We start from the raw sequence: 20,541 nt of genomic DNA, 5'->3' as shown, positions 1-20,541 counted from the left end.
GTAAAGGCATTAATGCTTGATTTAGAACTGAATATGTTGCCCCCATATCAACAAGAAATTTCACTTCCGTTCCTCCCGTACCTTCATTATAACCAGTGGAGGATCCACTAGGGTAGATTCCCCAGGTCCCCGTTATTCCTGTTGAAATCACGGGCCGATGATTACCCTAGGAAAAGGCTAGTCAATTTGTCCTCTGAAGCCAGGTCCAAATCATTTTTTTTTCTTCTTCCATTACATTTCAGAGTTGGTCTAAAAATTCCATAGGGGTTTCTTTTGGACCTTGTTGGAAGCATATTCTCAATTCCCAATTCAACCAGATTTTAGTATTTAATTAACCATTCATAATTTTCGGGATGATTAGGGTCTTAGTGGGGGGTCGGTCAGGGGAATGCAATTGTCCACAGTTCCCTGAGTGGTCCCATTGGCAATTGGAGCTCGCATATGAACTCAGGTTGCTTTAAGAGTTAACTGCTTTTCTGTTTCCATGACAACTCTCTGGGACCCATCATGATCCCTTTGCCCCAGAGGGCTAACACCTGTGATTTTGAGATCTCAGCTTTGGGCTGAGGCAGAACTATTAACATTCCTACATCCTCTTTCCCTGCTCATTCAACTTCAAACACCTTTAACACTTTCAACAACCCTTTTAACACTTCCTTCATCTTTCTCCAGCCTGTACTTTTCTAATGCCAACATTGAAGGCTCAGTCAGGGGCCAACTTAATTCCGTACCTTTTCCCTCCAAGATGCTGAAACAACATCAATATACAACATTTCATCCTGTTCTCCTTCTCCCCGTAGGAACAACATTAACTGTAGCAAAGTATTATAGTTTAAAGTTCCATTAAAAGGCCACTTTTCTCCACATTCCATTGATTACAATATTTTATCAGTGTTTTCCTGTTCACATTTCCACCAGCAGATCCTCCAATATCCTTCCAATGACTCAAAACGCGTACTAAAGGGATTTCCTTTAAAATTTTGCCTTCCTCCTATTTTCCCAGTTCACATTTTCAGAATACACTTAACACTTACAAAATGCAGCACGCAGGTATCTTTCTATAGCAACGCCAAGAACCTACTATTATTACCAAGAATATAGCCAAAATCACAATAACAATAATCAGAGTCAAATTCCATATGCGAAAAGTCAGAAAACCGAAATAAGTAACACTGTAACAAATGAACCTTATAAGCAAACTTGCCAGGTTCCAAAGGGCAATTGAATGCCAACAAAATCAAACTTAAGGTGCTAGCCACAAAAGTATACACCACCCTGCAGAAGTTTCTTCTGACTTATGGGCAGTTTCAAATGACCGGTCTACCAAACAAACAAACCAAAAACAAAATAAAGAATACTGTCACTTACAGCGATGGGGTCCTTGTCTGCCTCTGCAGTGATCCATTGAGTCAAGGAATCCCTCTGAGAAATCCCAGGGGTACCCTAAGGAGTCCTATTCCCAGTGGGTCCTGCAGTCCGGCAGAGAGGGTGTCCCATCTGGGGTGCCACATTGATTCAAAGATCGAAGCCAAAATTTCAAAGTGACGAAGTACCCTTCATTGTCAGTGCTGGATGCACAGGGGATCCTTCCACCTAACGTGCATGTTCAAAGTAACAAACTATCTCATATTTATACAGAAAAACAATGAATATTCAATTAATGCCAATACATATTCATTACCTAAACCCACCTACTCTCGCTTTGTATGCTAGTTAGCTTATCAGTCCTTGCGCTTGCGCGAAGCCTCCCAAGAATTGTGGGCAGGGGTCTTCAAGACGTGGGCAGTGGTCTTTGGGAGGAAGACCTATGGTCTTCCTCATGGTGTACTTTTCACCTTTTGCTAAAGAATGCCAAGTTGGCTGAATCAGTTGTTTTCCAAGCTGCAGGAATGCTGAGTTGGTTCAAGTTAGCTCAAGTTTCAGCATAACTGAAGGTCGACAGATAATGGGATGTTTCAATTAACAAGAAGCTTAAACATAACAGAAGGTTGACAGATAACAAGATGTCGTATATATTGTTCTCGTTACATTTTTAACTACAAGATTTGTTCTATCCTAAAGTGAGTTTATACAATATCAAACCTAACCTGAAAAACAATTTTAAGGCTGCCAAACCCTTAACCCCCCCCCCAAAACCCTGAAACCCTTAAAACCCTAACCCTAAACCCAACCCTAGTGCCCTAGCCCTGAAACCTTAAAACTGTAATACCCTGTTAGAAACACTCTGTAACCAATAACATCCGCTCTGGCGAGGATCTCAGTAAAGCAGCATTTTTATTTGTGATTGCAATGGCGGGTGTCCCACAAGCAGGAGGACGCCTACTAATTCCACACAGTTTATACACTATTTTTTTCCTCTCAAGGACCACAACCCTCCTCTGTTTTCCTATTGACTGGGTAATCCAGGTTCATAATCGATCTGGTGCTTTACAGAAAATACACAGCTGCTGGCCTGTTACAAGTCACATTTCTTTTGAGGTTTTTACTCTTTGAGGTGGTAATGTTTCTTACACCGTGATTTCCACCTACTTGCTGTAAGGATTCTGGTTGTCTGCATTTTACAAGGTTGTCTGTTAAGCTCTCTTATCACTGCAAGCAGACCTCAATACCACCTTCCTTCCCTCTAAACGATGTAACTGCGCAAAAACAACATTTTTATTCCCACAACCTTGATCCCCTTACCCTAAAATCCTTATTCCCCTTAAACCTAACAACTCTAACCACAACCCTAACCCTTATTATCAACCCCATAACATTAATGACACTGACCTTAATCCAAACCCCAAACTGCCCCTAACCCCAGACAACCAGCAATGAAACAAATGCACAGACACAGATAAAAACTACAAAAGAGGCGAAACCCTGGATATAGGCCCCAAAGCACAACGATGTGACCAAAACGCTACAGAAAAGCCCCAGACGCAAGTCATAAACACTACAGCTAGGCCCCAAAAGCTCAAGACACACCCCAAAGCCAAAATGCAGACCCCAAATGCTACAGAGAAGCCCCCAAACCTCAGATGCAGGCCCCAAACTGCCCACAGAAGCAGGCACAAACCACACCCAGATGCAGATCCCAACTGTCCACTATCAATCCCTAACCATCCCCCCCCCACCCCCCAGAACTGGACCCCACACAGACACAGGCCCCAGACCTGCCCCCCCCCCCCCCTCAGACACACGTCCCAGAGGTGTGCAAGCAGCTCACAACCTGCCCCCAGAGGCGGGTCCTACCCTCCCCCCCCCCCCCCCAAGACATGGGATGCAAAGGTGTACAACCAAATCCCAACTCTCTCCCCCTCAAAGGGAGGCCCCAAAAAAAAACCAGATGGAGGCCATCCCAACACCTCCCAACTCCCCCAGGCACAGGCACCCACCCCCCATAGTCACAGTCCCCAAAGGTGTACAAACAGCCCAATTCCCCCTCCAAGACCCAGGCCCCTACAGTGTACAAGCAGCTCCCATACCCCCCCAGACACAGGCCCCTACAGTGTAAAAGGAGCTTTCCCCCCCACCCCCCCCCAGAGACAGGCCCCAAAGGCGTACAACCAGCTCCCAACCCCCTTGAGACACACCCCCCAAGCCACTCCAAACACAGGCCCCTACAGCATACAAGCAGCTCCCAACCCCTCCAAGGCAGGTTGGTACTGTGTATTACCAGCTCCCAACCACCCCCCAGACAGAGGCCCTTAAATTCTACAAGCAATTCCCAAGCTCCCAACCCACACAGACACAGACCCCTACATTGTATATGGAGCTCCCAACCCCCCAGATGCAGACCCCAAAGGCGTACAAGTTGCTCCAACCTCCCCCCCAACCCAGGCTCCTACAGGGTTCAAGCAGCTCCCAACCACCCCTCAGATGCAACTCTGGAAGTTGTACAAGCAGCTCCAAAGCCCCTCCAGATGCAGATCCCTACATTGGACAGGCAGTTCCCAGCACCCCCCGAAACACAGGCCCCTGGCGTGTACAAGCAGTTCCCAACACTCCCCGTAAGGCAGGCCCCTAGCAAGTACATGTAGATCCCAACCCCCGCAAGGCAGGCTCCTACTATGTATAAGCAGCTCCCACCTCTCCCCATATGCAAGCCCCAAAGGTGTACAACCAGCTCACAATCCCCTCCAATGCAGGCCCTTACAGTGCACAAGCAGCTTCCAACCCCACCCCCTCAGAGGCAGGCCCCAAACCCCTACAGATGCAAGCCCCAAAGTCATGATAAGAAAGTGGCAAACAGAGAAACAGATGTAAGAACTATATATATCTCGAAACAGGACATTGGAATTCATGATAAGGAAACAACAAACAGAAGAATCAGCAAAAGCCAGCTCTTGCAATTAGTAAACGGGCCAACTCAGCAGAATCCTGACCAAAGGTGAAAAGTACACTGTGAGGAAGACTCAGGGTCTTCCTCCCAAAGACCACTGCCCACGTCCCGAAGACCCCTGCCCACAATTCTTGGGAGGCTTTGCACAGGCGCAAGGTGCCAAAGAGCTAATTATCATAATTGAGGGAAGGCGGGGATAGATTATGAATATGTATAGGTGCTTATAGAATATTAATAGCTTGTTTGTATAAGTTCAAGACTGCTCTCCGCTTCGGGTATGCACGATAGGCAGAGAGATCCCCTGTGCATCCAGCGCTGCAATAAAGAATATACCACTTAATGAAATTTCGGCTTCGATCTTTGAATCAAAGGCTAACGGATGAGGGAAGAATGAACAACTTGTTGGCAGGAAACAAAGCAAAAAAAGGCCTAAACTGTCCAACAGAAGGTCAAAGTCCACAAAGGTAAAGAGAGTTTAACCTCCTTTTCCTCGTTGCCTTCATCCTGAAAGACCCCTGCCCATGACCACCGAACTACATTGCGCAGGCGCAACCGGAAGGAGCTAAGGGTGGGGAGTATGGAAATGAGTATGTGGAAGGGGTCCGCCTTTTTGGAGAAATTAATGAATATGTATTAGAACTCATGTAATATTTATTAGTATTCGTGTATAAAATTGTGAGAGACAACGGGGCAGGTGCACACTTTTTGAGGGAAGCTATTCCCAGTGCACTCGGTACGCCACAATAAAGTTTGCCTTTTACAACCCTATGGTTGTGGAGTCTTTTCTGCGTGTCATTTGGGGCCTACATCTGGGGGTGTTTGGGAGATGGTAATACACATTAGGGGCCTGCCTTGGGGGGGTTGGGAGCAGCTTGTATACTGTAGGTGCCTGCTTCTGGGGGAAGGGTGGGAGCTCTTTGTGTACCTTTGGAGCCTGTGTCTGGGGTGGGAAGGGGGGGTTGGAGCTGCTTTTACACTGTAGGGGCCTGCATTGGGGTGGATTGGGAGCTGTTTGTACAGTTTATGGGCCTCCCTGGCAGGGGTTGGGAACTGGTTCACCTTTGGGGACTGTCTCTGGGGGGGGGAGCTACTTGTACACTTTTTGGGCCTGTATTTGAGGGGGGTTGGGAGCTGCTTGTACACTTTTGGACCTATGTTCAGGGGGGTTGGGAGCTGCTCATACATTCTAGGTGCCTCCCTTTTGAGAGGGGTTGGGGCCTCCATCTGTGGGCGGTTGGGAGCTGCTTGTACACTTTAGGGGCCTGGGTCTCGGAGGGGGGTCTGGGCTGTTTGTACACCTTTGTGGCCTGTGTTTGGGGGGGGTGGGTGCCTGTGCCTGGGGGAGTTGGGAGGTGCTTGTACACTCTAGGGGCCTCCATTTGAGGGTCATTGGGGCCTCCCTTTGAGGGGGAGGGAGTTGGGAGTTGGTTGTACACCTTTGCATCCCATGTCTTCGGGGAGGAGGGGGGTTGGGACCTGTCTCTCCGTTCGGTTGGGTGGGATTAGGTTGCCTGTGTGTGTAAGAGTGTGACTGAGACGGAATTTAGTTGTGAAGCGATTGTGGAGGTCTTCTAACCGTGGTTCCAATCTCCTGTGAGGGACTTGGCTGGTGAAGGACCGAAGCAATTCCTATAGGATTTGTGGGTGGATGATAGGTCCTAAACCCCCTGCAAGACACTCTTACTAAGGTAACCAAGGGCTGTGGGAATTGCCATAGTAAAATTCCTAGATGGGTCAGAAAAAATCGAAGACCAGGGACCAGAAGAAAGGGAGCAAATTACCAGTCATACCACCAGAAAGTCCATTAGGAATAACGATTAGAAATTGGAACGATAGGGACCCCAGAAAAGGAAGAAGTAAATTAAAAATGGTCCAGTATTGTGTGATAGAATGGCCAAAGGAGCCTTTAAGACCACGTCTTTCAGCCTGTTTTTGGATCCTTTGAAGACTGGATTTGCCGGGCCTTAAATATCCATGTTAATTCAAAGGAACCTTTTAGCCAGGAAGAAAGTGATTATGCAGGATTATGGATCACGAGGATTTCACATCCTTTTCCAGCCTCAATATTTACACTACAAGCAGATAAGAAATTTGAAGAACAAGAAGAACGGGAAAAAGAAAAAGATGATAAACGGGAGCCATTGGATAACCTACCACCTCCATATCCTAACAGTCCACCTCCAGTGGCTCCCCCTCCGGTGGGCCAGCTGTCCCGTGTCCCGGGGGTCTGTCCTCAGGTGCCGTGGGTGCCGGCCATAACGTGAATTGGGAGGCTGTCGTCTGCTGGCTCGGGGACTGGCTGTCCAAAGACTGGCGGTCCGGTCCCGTGAGGAGCGGTGGCCAGCTGTCCCGAGCTCCTGGTTGCCTCCATCTGAAGGCATGGGATCCAACCATCCCGAGCCATTGGGCTCCGATCCTAGGCAACGTGTGTGCTAGCCCCACTGGCCTCCGGGTCCAACCTCGGGCAGCTCTGGGACGTTGATCCCAGGACCTGGGTGTCCGTCCTCAGGTGGCGTGTGTGCCGGCCGTGCTGTGAAATGAGAGGCTGTCATTTGCCTGCTCGAGGACTGGCCGTCACGGAGACAGGGGGTTCGGTCCCGTGTGGAGCGGTGGCCGGCCGTCCTGATCCCCTGGGCTCCGGTCCTGGGCAACGTGTGTACTAGCCGCACCAGAGTCAGGGTCTGACCTTGGCCGGCTCAGGGACGGTGATCCAAAACATGGGTGTGTGGCCTTGCGCGGCTTGGGTGCCAGCCGTGCCAGGAAGCAGGAGGCTGTCGCCCGCCGGCTCAGGGACTGGCCATCACGGAGACAGGGGGTTCGGGTCCCGTGCGGAGCTGCAGCCGGCCGTCTGGAGTTACTGGTTGCCTCCAGCTGGAGGCGAGGCATCTGACCGTCCTGAGCCTCTGGTGTCCGGTCCTGGGCGAAGCGTGTAAAACTCAGTTGTACACTTACCCTTACATTTACCCTAGCAGTTACTCGTACCCTTAACCTTACCCTTACACTTACCCTATCCCTTACCCTTACTCTAAGCCTTACCCTAACCCTTACCCTTACTGTTGCCTACTTACCCTAACCCTTTTCAGCTTACCCTTACCCTTGCCCTAACTCTATCCCTTACCCTAATCCTTACATTTACCCTTACCCTTACACTAACCCTTCTTATCTTACTCTTAACCTTATCCTTACCCTAACCCTTACACTTACACTTAGCCTTATGCTTACCCTTACCCTTACCTCTACCCATAAGCTTATGCTAACCCATACTGTTACCTTTACCCTTACCCTAACCCTAAGAATTACACTAAACCGTACCCTCATCTTTACCCTTACCCTTCACCTTACACTTACTCTTACCCTTACCTTTACCCTTACTCTTACTCTTACCCTAACCTTTACCCTTAGTCTAAGCGTTACCCTTACCCTCACTCTTTCTCTTACCCTAGCACGTACACTGACCCTAAACTTTACCCTAACAATTACACTTAACCTTACCCTAATCCTTACCCTAAACTTTACACTTACCCTAAAAGTTACCCTAACCCTTACCCTAACACTTAACCTTACCCATACCCTTAACGATATTCTTACCCTTACCCTCACCCTTAACCTTACCCTAACCCTTACAGTTACCCTTACCCTAAACCTTACTCTAACCCATACCCTAACACTTACACTTACCCTAACCCTTACCCTAACATCCTTATCCTTACCCTAACCCATGCCCTAACCCTAACCCTTACCCTTAGCCTTACCCTTATCCTATCCCTTACCCTAACCCATACCCTAACACTTACCCTTACCATAACAGTTACACTTAGCCTTACACTAACTGTTGCCCTTACCCATACCTGAACCTGTACCCTTACCCTTACTGTTACCCTTACCCTAACCCTTACCCTTACAATAAGCCGTACCCTAAACTTATTCGTACACTTAGCCTTAATCTTACCCTAGCAATTACTTGTACCCTTACCCTTACCCTGACCCTTTCCCTTACCCTTACTCTTATCCTTACCCTTATCCTCACCCTTGCCCTTACCCTAAGCCTTACCCTAACCTTTACCCTTACCGTTACCCTAACCCTTACCCTTACATTTCCCTTACTCTTACCCTAACCCTTTCCGCTACACTTACCCTCTCCCTCTCCCTCTCCCTCTCCCTCTCCCTCTCCCTCTCCCTCTCCCTCTCCCTCTCCCTCTCCCTCTCCCTCTCCCTCTCCCTCACCCTTATCCTATCCCTTACCCTTACCCTAACCCATATCCTAACTCAGAACACTGTGGTTATGAGGTGCCGCAGGATGTGCTTTTTTTCTTGTTTCCGCCCTTCCCTTGTGCAGCCTTGGAGAGGTGAAGTCCCCATGTTGTAGAGTGGTGCAAAAAGGTGAGAGGGTTGTCAGGCCAGTCAGTTTCCTTCACCAATGCTAAGGCAAGTCTTTGAAGAGAAACAGCCTGGTTGCTTGTGCTGCACCCTGTTGAACTAAGCCAGACCAAAAACAGGGCTGCTGTTCCTCCTGCTCTCTTTACCTCTTCTCATCTTGCAAAGGAATGGTCCAGCAATTCGGGTCAGTAGGGGATAAGAGAACAAAGGGGCTTAAGAATAACTATTATGACTATTGCATGGGGCACTATGCAAGTCTCTGACATCCAGCCAAAATGGACAAAGGAGAAGGACAAGGGAAAAGCCTGGGAGGAAGACTATGAGCCTTCAGTACGAGAGACCCCCAGAGGGACCACCAGAGACTGATAACGCATGCGCCAGTGGGCGGGTTCAGATTCCAGGAACTAATTATAATAACCCTGCCTTTTCTAAGAGTAGTAATGAATATGTATTAGCCTAGGAGCATAAAAAACAGCCGCCTGATGTAACTTGTGTGCATCTTGGTGGAGCAGAGACTCCCGGCGCACCCAGTGCTGTTTGCTAACCTCTATTCATTTAATAAATTATAAACTTTGTAATCCTATTTGGGACTTAAGCATTTATTACAACAGACAACCTTGTAAAATGCAGACAACCAGAATCCTTAAAACATTACCCCCTCAAAGAGTAAAAGCCTCAAAAGAAACGTGACTTGTAACAGGCCAGCAGTTGTGTATTTTCTGGGAAGCACCAGCTAGAGTATGAACCTGGATTACACATTTAATGGGGAAACAGGGGAGGGTCCTGGTCCTTGGGAGGAAAAAACAAAGTATATAAACTGTGTATGGAATTAGGAGGCGCTCACCTGCTTGTGGGACCCCCTCCATTGTAATTTCAAATAAAAATGCTACTGTACTGAGATCCTCTCCTGAAGCTATGTTATTTTCCAAAGATTGATTCAGGGTTTTAAGGTTTCAGGGATAGGGCACTAGGGTTGGGTTTCAGGGTAAGGGCTTTCAGGATTTATGTTTAGGATTTTAAGGATTTTAGGGTTGGAGTTTTAACGGTTAGGATTTTAGGGATTTGGGCATTAGGGTTTAAGGGTTTCAGGGTTAGCGTGTTAGGGTTTTAGAGTTTTTTGGGTTGTAGTGTTGATATGTTTTTTAGGGTTAGAGTCTTAGGGTTTTATTTTTGGTCCGTTATTTACGGTTAGGGTTTTAAGATCTTAATTCTTTTTTTAAATTAGGTTCTCCAGGGTTAGGGTTTTGAGTGTCCTAATTTTTTGGGTTAGGGTTTTTAGCGTCTTAATGTTTTGGGTTGGGTTTGGGTTTTGAGTGTCCTAATGTTTTGGTTTAGGATTTGGAGCATCCTAATATTTTGGGTTAGTGTTTGGAGCATCCTCATTTTTTGGGTTTGGGTTTTGAGTGTCCTATTTTTTTGGGTTTGGGATTTGAGCGTCTTAATTTTGTGGGTTTGGGATTTGAGCGTCTTAATTTATTGGGTTAGGGGTTTTAGGCATAGGTCTTCAGAGCTTTAGTGTGGGAAATAGTTTGGGTTAGGTCTGTAGGGGTTTCGAGGATTTTTAGGGTTAGAGCTTGAGGCTTTTTTGTGTAAGGGCGGTAAGGGCTAGGGTTACAGTGAGTGCTGTTAAATGTAGTTCTCAAAAACTCGGCCTCTGATTGGCCGTGCCGGCTCTCCAGGGAATGCTGGTAGGTGTAGTTTTCCGGCACCAGGCTTCCAGGAGGTCCTGTTGGGTGCCCAGAGCATACCGGAAAATGAAGTTCTGGGACTCCGGACTTCCGGGAGGCCATGTTGAGTGCCCAGAGCATGCCGGGAAATGTAGTTCTCGGGAACTAGGGTTAAAGTTAGGGGCTAGGGCTGGGGCTAGGGTTAGAGTTTAGGGTTTAGGGTTAGGGTTTAGGATTAGGTTCTTAGATTTTTATTTTTGGTCAGTTTTTACGGGTTAGGGTCAGGGTTATGGGCACTAAAAAACGTGACATTTAAGCGCGGCACAGCCTGGGCACATTTCTCAGGTGGAGTTAAGTGAGGTAAAGGAGTTGGGAACAGAGAGGTATTGCACAACGTTATGTTGCATCAGTAGCAGTGAGTGTTGTGGAGGAGGTGGGTATTAGGGCTGGCACACTAGTGAATGCTGGTTCTCTGTGTTTGCAGATGATGGTGAGCCTGTTTAAACTAATTCCAGTTGAAGAAGTTTCAGATACTTGCTTGGTGACATTGTCAGTTCAATACTAAAAGCTGCAGCAAAAGCATGGGGATTGTTGCTTCTAGAAACACCCCAGGTCTCTTGCCTGCTCTCTGCATGCTTTTGAGCTAAAGCAGATTTAAAAAAAGAAACAAACAAAAAAGAAATAAAGAAAAAAAAAACAACAAAAAAATCACAGCTGCTGCTGTGCCTGCTCTCTTCCTACTTCCTTGTGCTTTGCCTCTCCCCTTTACCATGATATTGTATAAACTCACTTTAGGATAGAATAAAACTTGTGATTAAAAATTAGCGAGAACAAAATAGACAACATCTTGTTATCTGTTGACCTTCTGTTATGTCGAAGCATCTTGTTATCTGAAAACATCCCGTTGTCTGTTAACCCTCAGTCAGCCTGAGACTTGAGATAACGAGTCCGCTGTCTGTTATGTCTTGTTAACTGAGACATCCTGTTATCTGCCGACCCTCAGTTAGGCCGAAAGCCAACTCAGCATTTTTACACCTTGGAAAACAACTGATTAAGCAAAAGGTGAAAAGTGCATCACGAGGAAGACCTACGGCCTTCCTCCGAAAGACCACTGCCCACATCCAGAAGATATAATTCTTGGAAGGCTTTGTGCAAGCGCAAGGACTGATAAGGTAATTAGCATACAAAGCGAGAGTAGGCGGGGTTAGGTAATGAATATATATAGGCGTTAATAGAATATTCATTGTTTCGCTGTATAAATATGAGAAGGTTTGTCACTTCGAACATGCACAATAGGTGGAAAGATCCCCTGTGCATCCAGCGCTGCAATAAAGAATAGATCACTTAAGGAAATTTCGGTTTTTATCTTTAAATCAACCATGTGATTGGGTTTGGGTGCTGGGCAGGGCCAAAAGGTAAATGAGCCCCAGGCATGGCATCAGAGAGCTCCTTCTGCCTGGGCTTCTCTTTGGGGTAAGTGCTTTGTGTTTCCTTCAGTCAGTTGCAGGGTTCTCTAGGCAGGCTGGAGTCTATGGATTTCTGGATTTTAAGTGCTTGGAATTCACTTAATAGAGGGATATTTAGTAGAGGCTGCTGGCTCACTGTTTTTTGGGATGGTGGGGTACGCTCCTGTTTTTGAGCTATACTTGAATCTCTAGATGAATCAACCCACTTGTGTAACTCTACAGAGGACTAAAACAAGCTTGATTGCATGGTACATGTGGCTTAACAGCATAGACGCAGCATTACCAAGAAACTGAGCAGGGTTGTATCGGTCACCTCTTTCATCTGCAAAGGGTGAGTCTGTGATTACCCCTGCCAGGGCTGCTGTGTGTGCATGTCTTTTTGGCATTTCTGGAGCTCAGTTGTTTTTTTTGTGTGTTTATGTTCTAACTTTTTGGTTTTTTGTTTTGTTTTGTTTTTTTTTTTAAGGGCAAATAGTGTTTGTGCTGAGCGTGGTTGGCAGGAGGAGGTGGGGAGCTGCTCAGGACTGGTAGGTTTTGTTTCTGGGAGTGTGCGGCATCCTTCCTGTGCGATGCGACTGATTGTTGGGCAGGAACGTTTCAGCTCCTGTGTCTTGAGCAACGTAGCTTGTGTAGTGTGTGTTGTTTGGCCTGGGCAGAGTTTGCTGTGGCGCTGTGAGGGAAGAATCTCAGTTCGAGCTGGTGAGCAGCTGAAGTACTGGAGCTGGGAAGAGAGAGGTATTGCGGCAGGTACGCTGTGGCTGTGAGGTGCCTCAGAGTGTGCTGTTCTCTTGTCTTTGCAGGTGCTTTGTGCAGTCGTGGACAGGGAAGGGAAATCCTCATGTCACGGAGCTGTGAGGGAAGGTGAGTGTTGCCAGCCTGGTCATCCCCTATCCAAAGCGAAGGGAAGACGCTCAGGTGTTTCCCTCGGAGGGTCCGAGGTGAGGCTGTTTGGGATAGAGGAGCAGTGTGGCAGGTGGGTGCTTGCAAGCACAGTGGTCATTTTGTCATTTTGTGTTCCCTGGTGGTGTGGGTGATGCTGGCCGCTCCTTTCAAGCTTGGACCTAATTTGCAGGTACAGAGGCAAGTGGAGTGCTGTTTTGAAAGGATAAAACTAAAGATGGGGTCGCTTATGTTGTTGAGGGATGGGTGCTACTGCTGGCAGCTGAATGTTTATCATCTTCCTGTGTTTTCCTTTGTTCAGGCTGAAATGCACTGCGCAGTGCAGGACGTCTTGACCCGAGCTGCCTCTGGAGTGACTCTGGTGCATGGTGAGCAGAGGTAGCTGTTAATTTTGAGGGTGTGGTTGTCACTGCAATTCTTTTCCTACATTCAATAGCGTAAAATTCCAGTTTACCTTTTAGAGGTGCTCTAAATGGGTAAAGAGAACAGATGGAAGCATCTGCCACGTGGGGCAGGCAAGCAGCTGAGGTATGTGAGCAAAAGGTATATGAGCCCCAGGCATGCCTTCAGAGAGCTCCTTCTGCCTGGGCTTCTCTTTGGGGTAAGTGCTTTGTGTTTCCTACAGTCAGTTGCAGGGTTCTTTAGGCAGGCTGGAGTCTATGGATTTCTGGATTTTAAGTGCTTGGAACTCACTTAATAGAGGGATATTTAGTAGAGGCTGCTGGCTCACTGTTTTTTGGGATGGTGGGGTACGCTCTTGTTTTTGAGCTGTTATTTAATCTCTAGATGAATCAACCCACTTGTTGAACTCTCCAGAGGGCTAAAACCAGCTTGATTACATGCTACAAGAGGTGCACTTGATTTTGTAGGTTCACTATGACCAAGAGACTGAGCAGGGTCGCCTTTTTTTGTCTGTACAAGATAATTCTGTGACTACCTCTGTTGGGGCTGCTGTGTGTTCCTGGCCTTTTGGCATTTGTGGAATGCCGGGTGTTTTTTATTTATTTATCTGGCTCTGGTCTCTGTGTTTGAGTCCTCTGCAAGGAGCTGTACTGTTTGCATGTCCATTGTGGATGTGACCTTGTCTCTTTGTTTCTTGTAGCCCAGGGCACAGGCATGGAAACTTGAAGGAAGCTTGAGGGTGGGTGGCCAGCAGAGGGGACCCTGAGTTGTTTGGTGGACTGTGTTAGTCTGCTTCACTTGTTGGGCCGGCTTTGCAAGCGCCTTGTGACAGCAGAGTACGTCTCCTGCCACGTTTCTGAGGCACGCCAGATGTCAGCGGTTCCAGTTCCTGAAATGCTGGAGCTGCTCAGAGCGCAAGAGGAGCTGGGAGTGCGATGCATCTCCTTGAGATGTTAGGTGAGCGAAGCAGTGGTACTGGCTTGGGGCATGTGGCTCTGGGGCTTCTTGGCTGTTGCAGTAGAGGAGGAAAGAAGAGGAGTGGGTATAGACTGTTTTGTGGATTGTCACGCTTGTCTGTTCTTTCTCCCTGGTGTAAGCCCCGTGACCTTGGCTTGGCACACTGAATGGCAGTGATAAGCCTGGATTGGGAAGGTGAGTGGGGAAAAGTTGGAAAACAGGTATTGTTTTTGGTGTAGCAGTCTCTTGGTGCACCTCTGGGTGACCCCTCTTTTGCAGGGACCAAGAAGGTACTGGGAACATCCTAGCTGGCCTCTGTGTTCCACATTGATGGTGGATTCTGAGCCCTGAGAATGAAGCTGAGGTGGAAACCCTGTGTGTTGGGGAGTGGTTGGCAGGGGGAGGTGGGGAGTTGTCTGGAGGGTGTCTATCTGATTTCAGTAGCAGAGCAGGTCAGTTGACTACTGTTTTGTTTCTGGGGAGGGTGTTTCACTGGAAGAAATTTGGCTCGTGTGCTGGCGCCTGATGGCACTTTATTTCTGCAGGTGAAGAGGAGCCTTGTGCCTGAAGCAATGTCCTGGCTAGCCTTTGTGTTCCTTGGTGAGGATGGAACATGCCTCCTGCATTCCCAAGCTAAGTTGGGGGGCAAGTGCTATGTTTGAGTTGGGGTTGTGAATGCACCCATAGGGTACGGATCTGCGCTTTTAAGTCATTGCAGTGGATGGGGCCTTTCAGGATTGATCAGGTCAGGCAGAGAGATGATGTGTGGGGAGTTGTGTCACGTACAGCGTGAACCTGTGCCAGGCAGGGCAGTCCCAGCTTGTCATCTGTGTTGTCGGTGCTGTGCTGTTGTTGCTCTTGGTGCTCGGCAGGCCCTGGGGAAGCCATCCTCAGGGTATTGAACACTTGACCTCCTTGGAATATTGCTGATGTTGAACTGGGAGCTGAGTACCTCTTGTCTTGCAGTGGGAGCTTAAAGGGATCGCTTCTTCTGTACGTGTAATTTTTTTTGTTATCAAATGTTTCCTGATATGATCATCATATGTTACGTGCTCCTCAGGTCTTGATATGCTCATTGCCCTCTTCCCCTGGACAGACAAGACGTGCAACTTTGTAGCCACACCAAAGGCCCTAAATGCTTGTTTTGTCATGGTAGGGCTGATCCGAGCACTTCTTATCTTGCAGTTGCTGCTTGAAGTGCAGATCTCTTTCAGGTCTTGTGCATCACATTTGGTTTGAGATCGTATCTGTTTCCACCCTCGCTCTTGCAGAAGTCATCTGGGCTGCATCAGGAGCTCTTGCTTGGGAATTGATTTCCTAAGTGTCTTCTTATGGGGTTTTCACTCCCCATCCTTCTGGTCTCTTGTCTTGAAGGCAGACTTTTTATGCCTCCATCATCCCAGTTCTGGCAGTTGCTTCCAGTCGCATGTCGTGCGTGACATTTGAGTCTCTCGTAGGGTCTGCTACAGAGCACCTATTCTGACTTGCTGTTGCCATAGGGCTTTCCCCTGGGGGTCACTTTTTCTTGTGCCTTGTGTTTTGTTTGTAGTATGCCTGTGTGTGTGTTTGGTCTGGAGCTGTCCTGCCTGGCAGTTAGTGATGACAGCTGACGTGTTAGTCCATGGGTGTCCTAATACATTGTCCAGACTGTTTTGGCAAAGACAGCCGGTCTGCCTCTGGGGATGTACTGAAGGGCAGCTGGCACAGTCATCTTAGTGGTGTTTGGCAGATGTGGATTTGGGAGAGTTGAGCTGCTTGCGAGCAGCTGCTTGCATAGCGCTTGAACGGTGTACTGTTGAATCTTGAAAGCTTACAGACATGGGGTTTTGAAATATTTATTTTTATTTCTTTCCTGTCCCCCATAGAGTGTAAACCTCTGGAGAAACTTCTAACAGGAAAGAGCTCCTTCTGGGACTGTCCAGCACCCAGCAGGCAGCTTGGTGACTGGCTTGATCTACTTTCCAGGTGCTGAGGCAAGGGGGCTGCTGTTTTGAAACAATAATATTGTAAATAGGGTTCCTTTGTGTTGTTGAGGGATGGGTGCTAATGCTGGCAGCTGAATGATTCTCTTTTGACTGTTTTCAGTTGTTAAAGCTGAAACACAGTGTACAACACGGGACTTGACGACCAGAGCTGCTTTTGGCAAGGTGAGCGATGACCAGATGTAGCAGGTACTTAACTAATTGCAGTGACAACTGCACCCCTAAACTACACAAAATACAGTAAAAATCCTGTTTATATTTCAGAGATGTTGTAGCTGGCCTAAGAGAGCAGATGGAAGCATCTACCTTGTGGGCAGGTGAGGGGGGCAGAGGTAAGGGAGCAGATGAGAGTAACTGTCCTAGCTGTGCTGTGTCTTTGGATACTTCAGCCTATGCTTTTCTTTTTCTTTCACAGGTGTCTCTCACAGGCTCAGAGGGGCCAAACTGCACTCTGAAGAGCAGCATGAGAAAGGCGGACTGCTTGTGAGCTGGATTGGAGCAGAACGGCCAAGTAGCACAAGGTGACTGTGAAGGGTATCCATCTTGCTCTGCAAACAACATAAGCTAAAGATGTCCTGCCAGGCAGGACAGCTCCAGACCAAACACACACACAGGCACACTACAAACAAAACACACAACACAAGGCACAAGAAAAAGTGACCCCCAGGGGAAAGCCCTATGGCAACAGCATGTCAAAACAGGTGCTCTGCAGCAGACCCAAAGAGAGATTCAAACAGATGCAAGGAGAGACGGAAACAGATACGATCTCAAACCGACTGTGATGCACAAGACCTGAAAGAGATCTGCACTTCAAGCAGTGACTGCAAGACAAGAAGTGCTCGGATCAGAGCCATGATGATAAAACAAGCATTGAGGCCCTTCAGCACAGCTACCAAGTCGCCTGTCTAGTCAGTCCAGCGTAAAAAGCTAGGAGGATATCAAGACCCGAGAAGCACAGAACAGATGCTGCAGAAGCAACACTATAGGACAAACGAACAGAAGGAAACTGTCCTGCCTGGCACACACACACTACAAAATAATCCGGCTTCTTCTATTAGCCTGGTGATCCAGCCACAAGCAGCCTGAATATGACCCAGCCTGAACCACCCTCACAGTGGCACCAAGTATCTTCAGCCAGCTGGCTCCATGCTGCTCTGGCTCCCAGCTCCCATTAGCCACCCCAGATATGCAAATACCAGGTGCCCCACAATTTAGCTCTCAGACTGCTGGATGGTCAATTCCCTCCGCCTCAAGAAATGCACAGGCACTGATCATCTTAGTCGATTGCCAGGCTCATCATCAGCTGCAAAAACAGAGTACCAGCATTCACTAGCATGCCAGCCCTGATGCCCACCTTCTCCACAATGCTGACTACTACTGATGCAACATACGATTGTGCTCACCTGTTCCTCTCTGAGTCCAAGCTCCAACAGTGCAGCCAGTATCATCCACACCACCTGGGAAAAAAAAGGGATTAAATGATCGTTGCATTTACAACACATCACCCAATGGCGTTTGTTTGTTGTTGTTGTTTTTAGTGTGATTCTTTTTGTTTTTATTATTAAAAATATGCTTTAGCTCAGAGTGCAGACAAGAGACCTGGGGTGTTTCTAGAAGCAACAATCCCCATGCTTTTGCTGCAGCTTTGAATATTAAAAAGACAATATGGCCCAGCAAGTAACTGGAACTTTCTTAACTGGAATTAGCTCAAACTTTTCTTTACGTTAAAAGAAATATCTAGGGGCAGACCAGATTATACACCAACAAAATCAATTCCATTCCACCCACAGGAAAAAATCACGTATTCTCATCCCCTCCTGTACCTCAGCTGCTTGCCTACCCCACGTGGCAGATGCTTCCATCTGTTCTCTTTACCCACTTATAGCACCTCTAAAAGGTAAACTGGAATTTTACGCTATTGAATGTAGGAAAAGAATTGCAGTGACAACCACACCCCCAAAATTAACAGCTACCTCTGCTCACCATGCACCAGAGTCACTCCAGAGGCAGCTCGGGTCAAGACGTCCTGCACTGCGCAGTGCATTTCAGCCTGAACAAAGGAAAACACAGGAAGATGATAAACATTCAGCTGCCAGCAGTAGCACCCATCCCTCAACAACATAAGCGACCCCATCTTCAGTTTTATCCTTTCCTCTATCCCAAACAACCTCACCTCGGACCCTCCGAGGGAAACACCTGAGCGTCTTCCCTTCGCTTTGGATAGGGGATGACCAGGCTGGCAACACTCACCTTCCCTCACAGCTCCGTGACATGAGGATTTCCCTTCCCTGTCCACGACTGCACAAAGCACCTGCAAAGACAAGAGAACAGCACACTCTGAGGCACCTCACAGCCACAGCGTACCTGCCGCAATACCTCTCTCTTCCCAGCTCCAGTACTTCAGCTGCTCACCAGCTCGAACTGAGATTCTTCCCTCACAGCGCCACAGCAAACTCTGCCCAGGCCAAACAACACACACTACACAAGCTACGTTGCTCAAGACACAGGAGCTGAAACGTTCCTGCCCAACAATCAGTCGCATCGCACAGGAAGGATGCCGCACACTCCCAGAAACAAAACCTACCAGTCCTGAGCAGCTCCCCACCTCCTCCTGCCAACCACGCTCAGCACAAACACTATTTGCCCTTAAAAACAAAACAAAACAAAACAAAAAACCAAAAAGTTAGAACATAAACACACAAAAAAAACAACTGAGCTCCAGAAATGCCAAAAAGACATGCACACACAGCAGCCCTGGCAGGGGTAATCACAGACTCACCCTTTGCAGATGAAAGAGGTGACCGATACAACCCTGCTCAGTTTCTTGGTAATGCTGCGTCTATGCTGTTAAGCCACATGTACCATGCAATCAAGCTTGTTTTAGTCCTCTGTAGAGTTACACAAGTGGGTTGATTCATCTAGAGATTCAAGTATAGCTCAAAAACAGGAGCGTACCCCACCATCCCAAAAAACAGTGAGCCAGCAGCCTCTACTAAATATCCCTCTATTAAGTGAATTCCAAGCACTTAAAATCCAGAAATCCATACACTCCATCCTGCCTAGAGAACCCTGCAACTGACTGAAGGAAAATCAAAGCACTTACCCCAAAGAGCAGCCCAGGCAGAAGGAGCTCTCTGATGCCATGCCTGGGGCTCATTTACCTTTTGGCCCTGCCCAGCACCCAAACCCAATCACCTGGAAAAGGGGAGGGAAAAAGCACAAGGAAGTAGGAAGGGAGCAGGAGCAGCAGCAGCTGGTTTTCATTTCTTTGTTTGTTTGTTTGTTTTTTTAAATCTGCTTTACCTGAACAACATGCACACAGCAGACAAGAGATCTGGGGTGTTTCTAGAAGCAACAAGCCCCATGCTTTTGCTGCAGCTTTGAATATTGAAAGGACAACACGACCAGGCAAGTCAACTGGAACTTTTTCAAATAGAATTAATTCAAACAGGTTCATCATCACTTGCAAAAACAGAGAACCAGCATTCACTAGCATGCTAGCCCTGACACCCACCTCCTCCGCAACGCTGACTACTACTGATGACAGGCACTGCGCTAAAATGTGCCCGAACAGACTTATTCTTTAGAGATGAAGAAGGTGAGCCTGCTCACTCTCTAGGCAGTACTGCACTTATGCGGTCAAGGAACCCTACCCCACGGTTTCCCAAAAACAAGGTACCTAGCAAACCCTCATAAACGTACCTCTAATATGTGAATTCCAAGCAGTTAAAGCCTAGAAGGCTGCAAGGTCTAAAGACTCGACAGACAGCAAACCCACAGGCAAAAGATCCAGAAATATAACAAACTGTCCCTAAACCTGAAACAGACTACTCCTTACATGCCCACTGCTGCCATTTTCAGATACATGCTCACACAGGGAGCCTCCATCATACATTTCTCCTAAACCCTGCTCCATCACTTTAACAGCAAGGTTTTAACTTAGATAAGATTTGACATACAGGCAAAGACACATAGAAAGAAATTCTGCAAAAATCATAAGGAACCCAGAACCACAAAGCAAACACACAAAGTAACATCACCATACTATCTGTAAAACTGCTATAATAACTACTCACCTGAGGAAGAGCTGCGTGCAATAGAGGCACCTACTACTAGACTGCTTTACAATGACAGAAGAAGAAACGAAGAACACTAAGAAAATGAAGAAGAAGAAGAAGAATTAGAAGACGAAGAAGAAGAAGAAACTATGAAGACTAAGAAAACAAAGAAGATGAAAAAGAAGACGACGAAGAAGAAGAAACTATGAAGACTAAGAAAACGAAGAAGATGAAGAAGAAAAAGAAACTATGAAGAATAAGAAAACAAAGAAGAATAAGAAGAAAAGAAACTATGAAGTCTAAGAAATCAAAGAAGATGAAGAAGAAGAAGAAGAAGAAAAGAAAAAGAAGATGACAACAACGACAAAGAAGAAAAGAAGATTAAGAAAACGAAGAGATAGAAGAATA

General features: G+C 47.2%; 1 protein-coding gene and 1 long non-coding RNA gene across 19 annotated transcripts in view; one reads left to right on the top strand and one right to left on the bottom strand.

Moving 5' to 3' along the window:
- The window catches only part of LOC113841637 (ubiquitin carboxyl-terminal hydrolase 42), a 53,645-nt gene that overhangs the window by 9,151 nt on the left and 23,953 nt on the right, over nt 1-20,541 (bottom strand). For 3 of the 14 annotated variants that reach the window (XR_011804381.1, XR_011804380.1, XR_011804379.1), the window contains 5 exons: nt 18,660-18,720; nt 18,326-18,386; nt 18,059-18,125; nt 17,479-17,532; nt 16,223-17,378 (listed from right to left, as the gene is read on the bottom strand). The gene's annotated coding sequence lies outside the window, so the exon portion shown is untranslated. Of the gene's footprint in view, nt 1-14,028; nt 14,146-16,222; nt 17,379-17,478; nt 17,533-18,048; nt 18,126-18,325; nt 18,387-18,659; nt 18,721-18,854; nt 19,149-19,178; nt 20,420-20,541 lie in introns of those variants that run through there. The other 11 variants (XR_011804384.1, XR_011804386.1, XR_011804385.1 and 8 more) reach the window with 10 other exon arrangements.
- Nucleotides 12,030-16,629, top strand: LOC113845740 (uncharacterized). Of its 5 annotated transcripts, XR_011804394.1 has the most exons (11): nt 12,043-12,165; nt 12,301-12,361; nt 12,635-12,695; nt 13,036-13,102; nt 13,837-14,093; nt 14,234-14,288; nt 14,639-14,693; nt 15,959-16,058; nt 16,179-16,240; nt 16,340-16,407; nt 16,491-16,629. It is a non-coding gene; the product is annotated as an uncharacterized lncRNA (long non-coding RNA). The 5 variants fall into 5 exon arrangements; XR_011804393.1 differs by having other exon boundaries at nt 14,639-16,058; XR_011804397.1 differs by having other exon boundaries at nt 14,639-16,058; nt 16,340-16,392; nt 16,491-16,627.

This window comes from Anas platyrhynchos, chromosome 21, assembly GCF_047663525.1.
Source record: "Anas platyrhynchos isolate ZD024472 breed Pekin duck chromosome 21, IASCAAS_PekinDuck_T2T, whole genome shotgun sequence".
In the NCBI taxonomy this organism is placed as follows: domain Eukaryota; kingdom Metazoa; phylum Chordata; class Aves; order Anseriformes; family Anatidae; genus Anas; species Anas platyrhynchos.
This window is presented reverse-complemented; position numbering and strand designations above follow the sequence as displayed.